This window comes from Lissotriton helveticus, chromosome 2_1, assembly GCF_964261635.1.
Source record: "Lissotriton helveticus chromosome 2_1, aLisHel1.1, whole genome shotgun sequence".
Classification (NCBI taxonomy): Eukaryota; Metazoa; Chordata; class Amphibia; order Caudata; family Salamandridae; genus Lissotriton; species Lissotriton helveticus.
Window position 1 is genome coordinate 427631643 of NC_136059.1, and position 14683 is coordinate 427646325.

Sequence of the window (14683 nt, forward strand, 5' to 3'; positions counted from 1 at the left end):
CACTTGTAGAAAAAAAGTTAAATGTGCTTGGCTTGTCATGGAATTGAACACATGATTGCAATTCAACCCGGCAAAATACTTAGGGGCAGATTTACTACTTTTGGCGCATCTTTGCTAATCAGCAGGGAAGCGCCAGAAGAGTTGCGACGCATCTGCCCACCCGCGTGACACCACTGATGTGCCGCATTTACAATGCAGCGCAACGTGGCGCACAGATGGGCAGATGTGTGTCGCATCCCCCCATGGAAAGGCGGCGCATTGCTGGACTTGCGTCGCAAGCGCGACGCAGCTCCTGAAAGGCTCGGGGTGATCCTATCCTTAACATGCTGCATCAACCCTTACTGCTTCAATCAGGCGCAGGGTTTTGATGCAGCATGGCCGTAAAAGTGACTGAGTGAAATCTTGTAGATTTCACTCAGCCACTTTTCGGAGGTGTTCCTGCGCCGGAACGCCTTCCCCCCCCCCCCCCCCCCCCCCAGTGCAGGACAGCCCACATGTGGCACAGGGCTTTACAACGTGACACATCTCCCTAGATGCGTCACGCTGTATATAGCCTGCAGCATGATGCTGGCTTTGCGCCGCCGCTGCGTCACAAATGTGACAAAACGGCAGGGCAACTCTGGCATAAGGGAGTTGTAAATATGCCCCTTACTCTTTTCAGTGCTCCCGGAAACATGCAACAGTCACAGATTTGCAGGGTTACATTGGCTTTATCAGTCCCACAAACATCAGAAACGTCTTGCAAATAAGGGTAAAATGGGTAAAAACTGAATGTATTCTTTATTGCTCAAGTCTCTGTCTATCCTAATAGATTTAGAAACAAGTCTTCACATGCCTCTGTGGGGGTCAATCATGAGCTGAGTTAATTTATGCCCAGTTTCAAAGTAAGGCAAGGTAGCGTACATTGCTGTTTGCCTTACTCTGTGCCAGGGAGGCATTCCATGGGCGTTGCAGTGAGTTCCCCACACAACACCCATGGATTTTGATGTTGCCCCAGATTTACTTAATCACCTACACCTAGGGCAGCACCAAAACTTTACGCCTCTCCGGAGCAGGCATAATTGGGAGTATTTTTTTTCTTTCTCCTCGTTTTTTCCAGTAAACATAGAAAGGGAAAAAAGCCCTCTAAGTATTCTTGCATGTAACACAGACACCCTTGCACCATGGTGCAAGGGTGCCTAAGATGGTGCTAGGCAGCACATTGGGCACCAGTGGAGGGGGAAAGGACAGGAATGCACCATATTTCATAAATATGGTGCATTCCTGCCCTTTCACAGTGGCAAAGGGCAGCACAGCAAGAAGACTCAAATCTATTCTTCAAGGGTTAAGCTTGTTCGTTTGTAACATAGGGGCATATTACCAAGCAATAGCGATAATTATCGCTATTGCTTGGTTAGAGACAAAAATTTACCGCTGAGCTGCGGCGATTTTTATCGCAAATAAACCTTGGTATTACCAAGGTTTATCTCAAAGGCGATAAAAATCGGCCACAATGCATGAATATCTCTGAAAAGTCAGCGATATTCATGCATTATCGAGCTAATGCTCTTAGCCATGTTATCCACCTCCCATTGGATAACATGGCTAAGAACTGCTCAGGGCAGGCGTTAGCTTTTGGAGATATTCGCGCTTAGCGCGAATATCTCCATAAGTTGGTAATAGGAGATAGCGATGTTAGCGACTGTTTCCAGTTGCTAACATCTTGGCACGCCCACTTTGCATGTCATTAGTGATAAATATCACTGACATGGAAAGTGGGGCCCAAGATGGTCGCTATCTCCTACTAGCTGTCGCTAACTGGTGTTAGCAACAGCTAGGTAATAGGGAGATAATTTTATCTCCGCTTTCTTGGCTTTTAAAGCCAAAAAAGCAGAGATAAACCCCCTTGATAATATGCCCCATAGTTCTTCCCACTGGAGTCAGTGAAACTGTAATGATTTTGAGTTGTAATCCTAAATAAAAGCATTGAATCTAAATAAATACATTTTTATTAATAAAACCCTTTATAACTTGTGGCGCAGACTACAAAAATTTTGAAAAAGAAAACAGTGTTTTTTAAGAATTATTTTCTCATTTAATTACAGGGGTACGTGAATACCAACGTGTGTGTGGTTTAAAATTATGCCTATAGAGGCCAGTTTCTCAGCGATTGATCGTGCCATATAATGTCCTTTCCTATAGATGTGCCTTAGCAGAAAAAAGAAAATTTAATTTCTGGAGTAAATGCTAAATCAAGAAGTGAATCCCCTGGAGGCTGCCTCACTATTTGGATAGTAGGCGAGAGGAGCTTCCTAAAGGGGATGTAGTATCCAGATATTGGATTTTGTTTACCATCTAACTCTAAACCATGCCTTTCAGAGATGCTGGAGCATTTTTTTTTCTAAACAAAATATCATAGATAATTATTATATTACAGCAACCTGCTCAGCATGAAAGCAAGACCGGTTCCGATATAAGGAGAATTAAACTTTAAATGGAATATTTAACGTGGCAACTGTCTATTCCATAAAAGAAGCACATTTTCTACAGTATGAAAAGACAACAATAGTGAATGGAGCCTGCAAACCTTGAGAAAAACTATGCAGTCATGTCTTCTTTCAAATGCGCATCAAGAGCAGGATAAAGGTCATTGTACATTTTGCCCTAACAGGCAATAAAATAGCAAAGGTATACATGATGAAAGAGTAGGGAAATGCTGAGAATGGCTGACATGTGTGTAACATATCTGTTTGAAATGCTTTTGCAAGGACATTAACGGGATGAAGAAAAAAAACTTCCAGATGCTAACAAAAAACACAAAAGAGATACCCCTCATCCCAAGTAAATGAAGACAGGATGAACAGCTAAAATTACTAATTGGTTTACTGATCAGTTGTACCTTGTTCGATTGATTTGCAATTAATTCTGGTTTGTGGTGCATAAAAGAGGAAGGTTGGCGCCAACCTTCGAGGCTGGTGATACACAATACCCACCGGGAGCACGACGGGGCTGAATATCAATATTCCGCTCTGAGCCAGGTCCTGAAGTTATGCCACTTGAGTTTCCTACATCCACCAGGCCTCCAGGGGCTGTAAGGCTATATTCTATCCACGTGTCCATAGGTTTTAAAAAGACAGGCCTCGCAAAAAGCAGCAGGTTTATAAAGAAGGTAAACATTGTTTATCCGCGGTTATTTGGTTCTTCAAAAGTGAAAGGTGTATTTTGACCGAAACGTTTCTTCCGGTTCGAATGACTGCAGTGTTGCTGGCTGATTATTACTTGTTCACTGGAGGAACGTTTTTTTGAAGCAAATGCGTAATCGGGCGAAGTTCAACGTAAATGACGCATTTGGAAGGGGAGCGAGTACGTGATGGCTTACTTGCATGATCTCAGGGTGCTTTATGAAACTGGAAATACAGAGGACATGTACGTAAGAAAGGGGTTTGTAAACAAAGTGATATTGGCTTTAAACTGAGAACAAATTTAAAATTATTAGCAGCAGAAAACAGTTTGAACATTAATGATGGGCACCTGCCCTCAATACTAAAATGTAGGTTATGTGTAAGGCTATAAACACCATAATAATGCTAAAATTGCCTCATCTGAGCTCAACCATTTTTATGATTATAAAGCAGTGAGAAGCAAGGCATTTGGGGGTAAACCTATACAAAATGAGTTGTTAAAATTCGGCTGTTGTCATAAACCAGTGTGATCTGTGGAGATGCAGTGCAGCACTGAAGTACACAACAAAGATCATTTCGGAGCAGGAGTGGCTAGCTTTTGTACTTCATGAATACTGAAAAGGGTTAGGATGCACTAGAAAACTGTAGTCAGGGACAAGGAGGTAAGCCACTTCCTGTTCTGTCTTGTGACAATCATAAGACCTGCCTTAACACATTATAGCATCTTCCTAACTTCAGGAGTTCCGCAAGAAGCTGAAGACCTGGATCTTCATATGAGCACCTTAGAGACCGCGGGGCAGATTTATGTTAACTGGCGCATCCCCAGGGATGCGCCAGTTAACATGCGCCACAGTGCGCCACTGCTTCGCCACCCATGGTGCGCCGCATTTATGATGCGGTGCACCATGGTGCAAGGAAGTGAGAATGCGTGACGCATCTCTCGACGTACGGGCGGCGCATTGCAGGCGTCATGTCGCAAGTGCGACATGACTCCTGCAATGCACAGGAGCCACCTATTCCATGCATTGTGCGTCACCCTTACGCCTGCTTCAAGCAGGCGTAAGGAATTGACGTAGAAAGTGGCTGAGTGAAATCTCATAGATTTCACTCAGCCACTTTTAGGAGGCGTTCCTGCGCAGGAACGCCCCCCCTGCGCAGGAACGCCTCCTTATGGCGCAGGGGTTTCCAACATGACGCATCTCCTGGAAGCGTCACGTTGTAAATAGGGCGCATTGTTTGCGCCGCCGTTGCGTCACATTACGTGACGCAATTGCGGCGCAAGGGCATCATAAATCTGCCCCCTCGGGCCTTATTTATGAAGGCCTTGCGCCGCCGGTGCGTCACTTTTAACATGGGAAAAAGTGACGCACCGGTGGCGCAAGGCTTTCATAAATAAGGCCCCTCATGTCTACAAACCTGCACAAGGGCCTTCATACCCTCTTGGTTGATTAGCGTGCTATACAAATCAATATACCATAACATAAATAATGAACAAAAAAAGTCCAGAAATGTGTACGTTCATTATAATAGACCATTGTTAGATTTATGTGCACAAGATATCCACAAAAGCAGAACCTGCAATTGTACAACTATTTATTAATGCAAAATATAACTAGCTGTGTGCAAAATTGCAAAAGTTTTTGTTCAGCAATATTTATTTCTAAGGTTGTAAAAAAATTATTGCTACTCTGGTGAAAAGTGAATGTGATGACATTCCTCATGTCACACATTACGCTGGCAAGAGGACTGGCTTATTGAGAAAATGTTTCTTTAAATACATTTTCTGCTCGAATGAGTCGCTTTTTGGTGACCATGAAAAGTTTCAGAAATTTGCAAAATTCCTGGAATGTGGATTTATGATATCAAGGACATAATAAACATTTTGAATGGGTAAGCAATAGCCCTCCAGTGGTGTAATATTGCACATGATTAACTCATGCTGGAGAAAGTGGGAGAGTAGGCATTCCAGGATGGCGATGCTCTCAAACGTTTGGGAATACCCATGGTGCCCTGCATTTGGGGTTTACAGAACCATGTGTTGCTGACGTATTCCCGTCCCAACTTTATCAGATATTTACTCCTGTAACGGGCAGGAGAAAATGCCTTTCCAAGATGGTAATGGGAACAAAACCTACCCCAGAATTTGGGAGTCTAAGGAAATATGGTACTCCTGAGAGAAACAGATTTTCCCCTGGACACAAAGAAATATTCAGAAAAGTTCAATTGAGCACATGGGAATTCATTTCCTCATTCATTATTGTACATTATGTGCAATCATGTATATAGAAATACCGCCATTAACATAGGATAGGTTAATGTTTTGAATGCCTCATCATGCCTGTGACTGTCTCAGGTTTCCAGGTGTACTCTCGAAAACATTTGCAAATCCCATTATTTTGTAAATCTGCATCTATGCAGAGTCGTAAATCTCATGGCCATGCTCAAGGTCTGACCTTGGATTTGACAGATGAGTCTAGAAATAACATAAATATTCTAACAGATGAAAATATATAATATATTTCCATTAACACTATGAAAGAGACAACTGTGAAAGTACTATCAGCCGCGGTCTGTAGTGGGAGTACCTGCACGGCAGTGACGTGGGGAGGGTGGGGGGTAGTAATGTATGAATTCCGGAGCTTTACAGGTAAGTAAACATATAAATAAATAAAACAAATTTCGTTGCACGCACTGCATCTCATTTGGGGATGCAGTGCAGGCAATGAAATTCATTTTATTTATTTATATGTTTACTTACCTGTAAAGCTCCGTCAGGGCCGGACTGGCTACCGGGCAGTTGTGTGTGCTGCTGAGCTAGGGGCTAATTTCTCTGTGGTGGGGGATTATTTCGTTGATGGGGACCTGCGTGCGATTCGAAATAAAAAAAGCAAAACGAATTTTGTTTTGCACACGCAGGGCCCCACCAACGAAATTAGCCTCCAGCACGGCAGCACACGCAACTGCCCCTCCCCCTCCCCATGTCACCACCCTGAATATACTCCCACTACCGACCGCGGCTGTGTATTATTATTTATTGGTTTGATTGTGTATTGTTATTTAACTATTGTGTGCTTTTATTTGTACTTACTGTTTGGTATACAGATTATGAGGTCATATGTTTTGCATTTACTAGGGGGCATATTACCAAGCATTAGCGATAATTATCGCTATTGCTTGGTTAGAGACAAAAATTTACCGCTGAGCTGCGCCGATTTTTATCGCAGATAAACCTTGGTATTACCAAGGTTTATAGCAAATGCGATAAAAATTGGCCACATTGTATGAATATCGCTGAAAAGTCAGCGATATTCATGCATTACCGAGCTAATGCTCTTAGCCATATTATCCACCTCCCATTGGATAACATGGCTAAGAACTGCTCAGGGCAGGTGTTAGCTTTTGGAGATATTCGCGCTTAGCACGAATATCTCCAAAAGTTGGTAATAGGAGATAGCGATGTTAGCGACTGTTTCCAGTCGCTAACATCTTGGCACGCCCACTTTGCATGTCATTAGTGATAAATATCACTGACATGCAAAGTGGGGCCCAAGATGGTCGCTATCTCCTACTAGCTGTCGCTAACTGGTGTTAGCGACAGCTAGGTAATAGGGAGATAATTTTATCTCCACTTTCTTGGCTTTTAAAGCCAAAAAAGCGGAGATAAACCCCCTTGATAATATGCCCCTGTGTGTGTTATGATTTGCATGGCTTTTGTGCAAGGTATGGATTACGCTCTAACTAAAATGAGAAAACTTAAGTGTTTTTTTTAATTCAAATTTGCATTTTAGCTGCAATTTTTATGCAGATCCATGTAGGGAAAATTAAGTCAAACGTGGTTGAAAATAAAACTTGCTTTTCTGTTTCATCTCTCATAAAAAAATGGTTTGCTCTTACAGCCAACAAAGTTTAAAAATTGGAAGCCAAACTTAGCATGAAAGTCGAACATTACTCAAAAAACATGTTTTTGTTAGTTTGGGGCCAATCTGTCCAGTATTGCTTGAGATATAATGGTTTACAAAAGGTGCAGGGTGAGCTTAAATGAGTTAACACGTTTCCACAGTTATGCTGTATAAAATTGTGAATGATGATTCACAACTCCTATCAATCATATTTTGATTCGTTTTTGCTAAAAGTAACTGGCTGCATGAAATGTTTTCCCCACCATCTTGAAAATTGCAAATAAAATCTGATTTGCAATTTTTACACTGTGGGAAAACATCCTCATACAGGGGAAAGCCTCCCTCAACAGAATTGACCACAGATGAGTGAAGTAGGCCATGGAAAACTCTCAAACATAGAAATTAGCATACAATTCGCAATTTGAAAAACACTTTGTTATTAATAAGAATTACTTTAGTAGCCATAAATGGCAGAATTGACTGTCATTTTGTGAATGATTTGTGAATCAGGTATGATTCATAACTTTTGCACAGTGCAAAAAGAAATTCCACAGAGGAGAGGAGCCACTATAACAAGTGTCTGAAACCAGGGCATTGGTAGTAGGGACTGACAGGCATTGAAAATACAACGCTGCTTCCAGCAGTTTGGGGGAAGGCTGCCAGCACAGGTCAGGCACTTCATCCTACCCCTGCTCTGTTAGACTAGCAGCAGGGCCGGACTGGCTACCGGGCAGTTTTGTGTGCTGCTGAGCTAGGGGCTAATTTCTCTGTGGTGGGGGATTATTTCGTTGATGGGGACCTGCGTGCGATTCAAAATAAAAAAAGCAAAACGAATTTTGTTTTGCACACGCAGGGCCCCACCAACGAAATTAGCCTCCAGCACGGCAGCACACACAACTGCCCGGTAGCCAGTCCGGCCCTGACTAGCAGAAAAGCGTGGGGAATATGGCATGCAACTTCTCCCCCCAAAAAACTGAATTATCTTCAGGGTATGTATTTCCCCTGGGACTTACTCCAGTTTGGGGAGGAGGGGCAGCAAACAATCACCTCATAATAAATGAGATCCCGGGAAGTAAAAAAGGCTCAGGGAAGGCACATGCCCCCATCCCTATAAGACAAAAAGCAGACCCAGGGGATTGGGTCCTTAGAGCCTAATAATAGTTCAGGGAGGGGTGCTGCACTCCCCCTTCCCAAAAGAATAAGTTACACCAACCTACTGTTCCCTGACCCACCCCAAGTGGCTTAAAAAAAGAAAAGGGCAGGAGCAGGGGTATCCATGCCAGAAAAACAAATGTTTTTTCTTGACCCCTGTTGAGGTCCCTCTGGGGTCCCCCAATTTCTCGAGGGGGCAGTGTATCCCTACCCTGCCATCCTATATGTGTTTTAAATTATTTTTAATGGACAGGGGTCTGAGACCCTGAGTCTCAAAATGTCTTCCGCCACATCTTAGTTGATGTGGTGGCAGCCAATTAGATCTTATCTTCAGATGAGTCTGCTCCACGGATCCTCGGTGGCATGATATATACATAAATTCTGAACCTTAATTTCTCAAAAACTACTGAACAGATTCACATCAAATCACAAAAAGCATGCTTTCAGGAACAAGATTTAGCCAGGTTTGATAAAATTCCATTCAGCTGATTTGACTGTAGCTGTGCCTGCCTAGTTTTCCTTTGTAAAACTGCATATGGAAAACGTGTTTTGGGCAGCCGTGGTCGGTAGTGGGAGTACCTGCCAGGCGGTGACGTGGGGAGGGGGAGGGCAGGGTGGGGGTAGTGAACTATGGATTATGGAGGTTTACAGGTAAGTAAACATATAAATAAATAAAACGAATTTCGTTGCGCGCACTGCATTGCATTTAGGGATGCAGTGCATGCAACAAAATTTGTTGAATTTATTTATATGTTTACTTACCTGTAAACCTCCGTAATCCATAGATTACTACCCCCACCCCCCCCCTCACCCTCCCCAAGTCACCGCCCGGCAGGTACTCCCACTACAGACCACGGCTAGTTTTGGGACCTTCCCTTTTCTCAGTCCCTGCGTGACAGATCAACCTGACACTTTCAAGGAAGAAGCTGAGGTGGATAAGAGTTTTTACTAGAAAGATTTGTGAAGATTCTTCAAACAATTCTAAAGCTTTTGGCAAGCCAAGAAATCAATTTCCTATAGAAATGTGGTCCTAAATATACCTACAGAGTTGTGAACACAATTGTCTTATCATATTCAATATATTAAATATGTTCAATGTTGTAATTGTAATCCTTCTAACCAAGAAAGACCAGACATGCACTTTGGGTGCAAATTGAATTAATGTGTAGCCATAGGAAAACATGTTTCAACTCTAACCGACCCTTGATCACTCCCAATGCCATCAAACCAAATGTATGTTTACAAAATATAGAATAAAATACTAGTCATGATCTTACATCGACATAGAAGTTCAATCGTAAACACATAAATTCATCCTTGCAAAACTTTTACATTCTATATTTCTGCATGTATATATATTTTTTCTCAAATATGTTATTTGACCCTTTACCTCATAAGGTAATTAATTGCTCATTGATTGTTTCCTCACACCATAGCAGTTTATAATATATCTAGTGCTCTATGTATTATTCTAATTTTATTTATTCATTTTTGCTAAAAAGGAGGTAGGCCAAATAATCTTCAGATTCTTCCTCCATTGCGCATAGGTGACTGAAAGGCATATACATTGTTTATTTAATAGGTGTTATGCTATTGGTTATAATGGTTCTCTCTACACCCAAGTGGCCAAATGGTGTGACACTGCTGAGGGTATGTCACCTGATATTGGATTCCAATTGAGCCAAACTCCCAATTAAACAAGATTGTTTAAATTAAAGTGATTATTTATATACAAAATGAAAGCTAATTGTAAACTTGTATGAATTAAGGTTTCTGGAATTATTGTTCAAGATGAAGATAGGTTGCAGGGAAAGTGTAAACATACTAGCAGCTGCTAATCAAAACTGTGTATGTTTCTAGTTTCAGATACGTACCTAATTCTTCATTGGTATTGAAACCTTCCGAGGACTTGGTTTGTAGATCTATAACATTTTGGGAGTCTAACCTCTAATCCAAATACAACAGAAAATGAATATATTATAAATCTTCGTATATATAAGTTAGCAGATCTAACCAAAACTGCTGAACTTTATGACAGATGACTGTGTTTTTGATTGAATATTACACGTAGAGGTTCTGGTTACATCATAATAAACCACAAAAGCTTACCGAAATTAATGGATGGAATGCTTTAATTTATCTCAGCAACTAGCATTACTCGGGCAGCAACCCAGTGTATTGTTCTTTTGCAAACCATGCAACCTCAGTTTGGACCCAGCCATATACAAATCAGTCTTGATTCTGCTTTAATGGGAACAGTCCAGCCTGAATTTCCAGCCTGATCCTCCCAGAACCAGAACACCAATAAACCAGGACTGGTTTGAACCTGCTTAAGGCTCATTAGAAATGTATAGCTTCCAGTGACACTGTGTGCATGGAACCCACATCTTGCCATACATGTCCCACTGAGGGTGACACACAAAAGTATACATAAACTGATGAATGGAATTCTTGCATTAAACTCAGCCACTGGTAATTACGCTGGACCCCATCCCAGTCCATTGTTCTTTGCGCACCATGCCACCACCATTTAGACCCAGCCATGTGCAAATCAGTCTTGATCCTTCTCAAATGGGAGAAGCCCAGCCTGAACTGCCAGGCCAGGTCCACCATGAACCGGAACACAAGGACACAATTACGATGGACTTGGATGCGGCTCAAGTGGTTACCAGTGGCTGAGATGAAATCAAGCATTCAATCCATCACTTGTTTGTATACTTTAGTGTGTCATGCTGAGTACAAGGGACCCAGACATGGGTCCCTTGTACACAATGGCACTGGAATCAAACTATATCTGGCTGATGTGGCCTAACTAGGGTGCAAACGGTCCTGGGATGATTGTGTTCTGGATCAGGAAGGGTCAAGACTGATGTGCATTTGACTGAGTCCGAACTGAGGTGTCATGGTGTGCAAAAGAAAAATGGACTGGAATGTGGCCCCAAAGTGATTGCCAGTGGCTGAGATTAATTCAAGAATTCTATCCATCACTTTTTTCTATATCATGAACCATAAGGCAAAAGGCTGAGTTTTTTGTAATGGTCACTGGAACCCTGAGATGGCAATAAAGAACCATAATAAAAAGGACAGCTGCTATGTATTGTTATGTATTGTTATACTACTTATTCATTTTGAGATAGTTAGCTTGAACCAGCTTGACAAAAGAAATGTATTGTTTATGTTGCTGTTTTTATTAAGAAACAGTAAATATCTCCAAACGAATAATATGATCTGAAAACTGATATCCAAAAGATGTATACAATTAACCTGCACTTTTGAATTGCAAAGCTGGATGTAACACATGCGAGAATATCTTAAATGTTATCTGTCATATCAAAAAATTCTGTTTACCTGGCTGACACACTTGCCTTTGCCTTATTTTAAACTAATTAGCATTTTGGCTAATGCCGTGCCAAAAAGTATCAATAATATACTTTTTGTTATAAAAATGTCACTCTAAATAAAGTATAAAATAAAAATAATAAGATGTTTAGGATGATGGTTAATATTTGAAATCCTCTTTTAACCTCATTAAGTGACTTTTCGGAAGAGAAAAGCTTGTATCAAAATGAAAATGGTCTTTTGTTTTACGAATTTGAACCTTTTCTGAAAGGATCCCTGTATAAGGCATCAGAAGCCAGTCTTTCTTAGGTCTAAGACCTACCTCACTTTCATGCACTTCATGTTTCAGGAAGAAAGTTTCCTGCTCCTGAGTACATGTTCCATTGTAAGATACACCCGTGGTGCTACAGGTCAGAGTTTAGTTCATCTCCCACCAAGCCCTCTCTAGCAGGCACATAATATTTGCATGGCAGTGGTCGCAGCTCACTACTATACTTATTTAATATGATTAAAATGTGTTAGAGAGCACACACATACAATGTGATCTCTCTTTTAAGCATTTATGCAGATGACACATTAAGAAATACAGTGTCAACGGGCATTTCTCATAGTTTGGGAATTTGACCAGAAACGTTTAACTGTTTAACTACTAAGTTTATGATTACCAAACAATTGCTGTCAGCCATTCTATATGTGTTTCCAGCTCTTCGTTAGAAAATTACTTCTTTGACTTTCAAGAAGTAGCCCTGATGTACCAGGGGCCTCTCTGGAATATAGGAGCAAACACAAGGAGATGATGGACGGAGCACTGAAACTTTTCCGACGCTCACCCCGTCACAAACCTGGGTTGTATTCTTCATCGTTCTTTAGTTCCCTTTGCCACCCCAGTTCAGAGCCAGCTATATGCAAATCAGTCTTGACCCTGGACCTCATGGGAACAGTCCAGCCCAAAATGCCAAGCCAAGTCTTCCCTGGACCAGAAACAAGCATCCTGAGACCGGTTTCGGGGTAACAGCCCTCATCACCAAGCTTAGCTTGAATCCAGTGGTAAAGTGAGCAAGGGACACACACATCTGGAATATTGCCAGGGGTATGCACTCTTACCTGTCTTCTTCAGAAACACTTTTGATATGATTTGGAGACAAGGTGCTTTCAACTGTGACCAGCCTACATAAGTAAGCAAATAAGCCTCAGAAGCATTTATTTATGTTTTAAAAGTGTTCTAATTGTTAACACATTCTAGTACAATTGTACGCATTCACAAAGAGTAAACATTTCAGCCCAAAGAGCACCTCCAATTATGAATCGTTTTGCTACTTTATGTTAGAAAATGTTAGCTTTTGAAGCCATTGGAAAGGTCCGCCTTGTGCACTTAACACATTGCACCGGAGTAAGTACTGCCGAAGTTCTGTTTGTACCCCTGTCATTTAGCAGCGGGTCACCTATTACCCATTTAGTTCAGAAGGCAACTGCTGAAAGAGAGCTCTGTGACTGCACATTTCTTTTTTATTTCTTATTTGTGGCTTAACATTTCTTTTCATTTTACATTCTAGTAAATTAAGCTCGACATTAGTAGTGTAATGGAACAGCTAGAGTGTGCATTCAAGGTTACATGTACTTGTGTATCCATCTGACGGTGTTATATTCAATTGAATATATCATGAACATGATTTAAGACAGAGACGTGTCAGTGTGTTATCAATGAGCGTTCAACATTTCAAAAAGCCTTATGAGAATATATTTTCTTCTTTATTGCAACCGTCCATTTTATAGTAGGCTTATTTCCAAGCAGAGCTCTTTTGTCAGATAGTGTAGTGACATTTCTGAAACTTACCTAGAGTAAAATGGGGGAAATTAGTTTCCTTTCACAAAGGCTATGGTGGTACCTAATAAATAAAACACCGGATTTTAGTTGTAAAAGAATAGTGATAAGGGAAACTGACCTCAGACGCGGGGCTATTTAAGACTTTGTCTTTTGACTGTAACCGTGATCTTGTTTCAGTCTCTGAATGGCTCTAAAATGGCTTCTTAGCGGCTGCATTAGGGATACTGTAATAGTCGCCGATGATTCCCGTGAGAAAGGAGAGCAGGTTTAGTGACTCCACTGTAAAGGGAGCTATCTGTCACAGACGTCAGTTTATCTGATGCAGACCCCTTCGCTGCTGTTCTACCTGCTGTAGTCTTTTAACTGAGTTCTCGTACGTCTGCAATCTGCCGGCGACAGGAACAAACCCCCTCTGCTGAGATAGCACAAAGATCCCTGCGGCATTTTGTCTCATCAGCTAGCCAGGAAGTTTAATTGACTGACAGCGGAACTTTAACAGAATATGAACTCCTGGGATGTATTTTTTATTTCATTTCATAATTCGGTCAATGCTTGGCTTGTTTTCTGTCTATTAACTCAGCATCCTGGCGGCTCCATGAGGCAATCTATAGATCGAGGACCCGATAATAATAGAATGAATGGAAATTATTATTTTGAATCACTTTGTTCGATTTTTTTAAAGCATCTTGACGGCTTGTAAGACATCACTGAGAGGCTTCACTCTCCATTTTGTCATAACATGTCCCTTGGTGCACATTACTACATTGCTATGTTTGAGAACAGTTTCACTTGCCATCTGCCACCATGCCACACGCCTTCAGTACCATCCTTTTAAAATGCCTTATATAATCAATAATTGGGTTCACCATATTCTATTGTTATAGAAAAATAATGTATTTATTTATAATTTATGTATTTGTTTATGTATTTCAAGCACATTTTACAACTTTCTCATTAGGCAAATATAAACATGAGCGATTAACTCCGTTGGATTGTGCATTAGTACAGCTAATTTTCCTAGGAAAACCTAAACATTACCTGCGCCCCAAACTCAAGGTCTACAGTAAAGTTCTATGAAAAACATAACAATGTTTAATGATTGTAAAGTCTAGTGAAGTTTCACCTCACACCATTTCAACCACATAACTCTCTTGCCGAATGTAGTCCATCTGACCCACAAAAGCTCTCTTTTCTCTAGCTTTTATCATTAGTGTTTCTTTGCAGTACCAATATGACCATTCAGACTGTAGCACCTTACCTGTTGTCTTAGTAATCCCTTCCCCTTGATATACCTCCATAAAAGAATT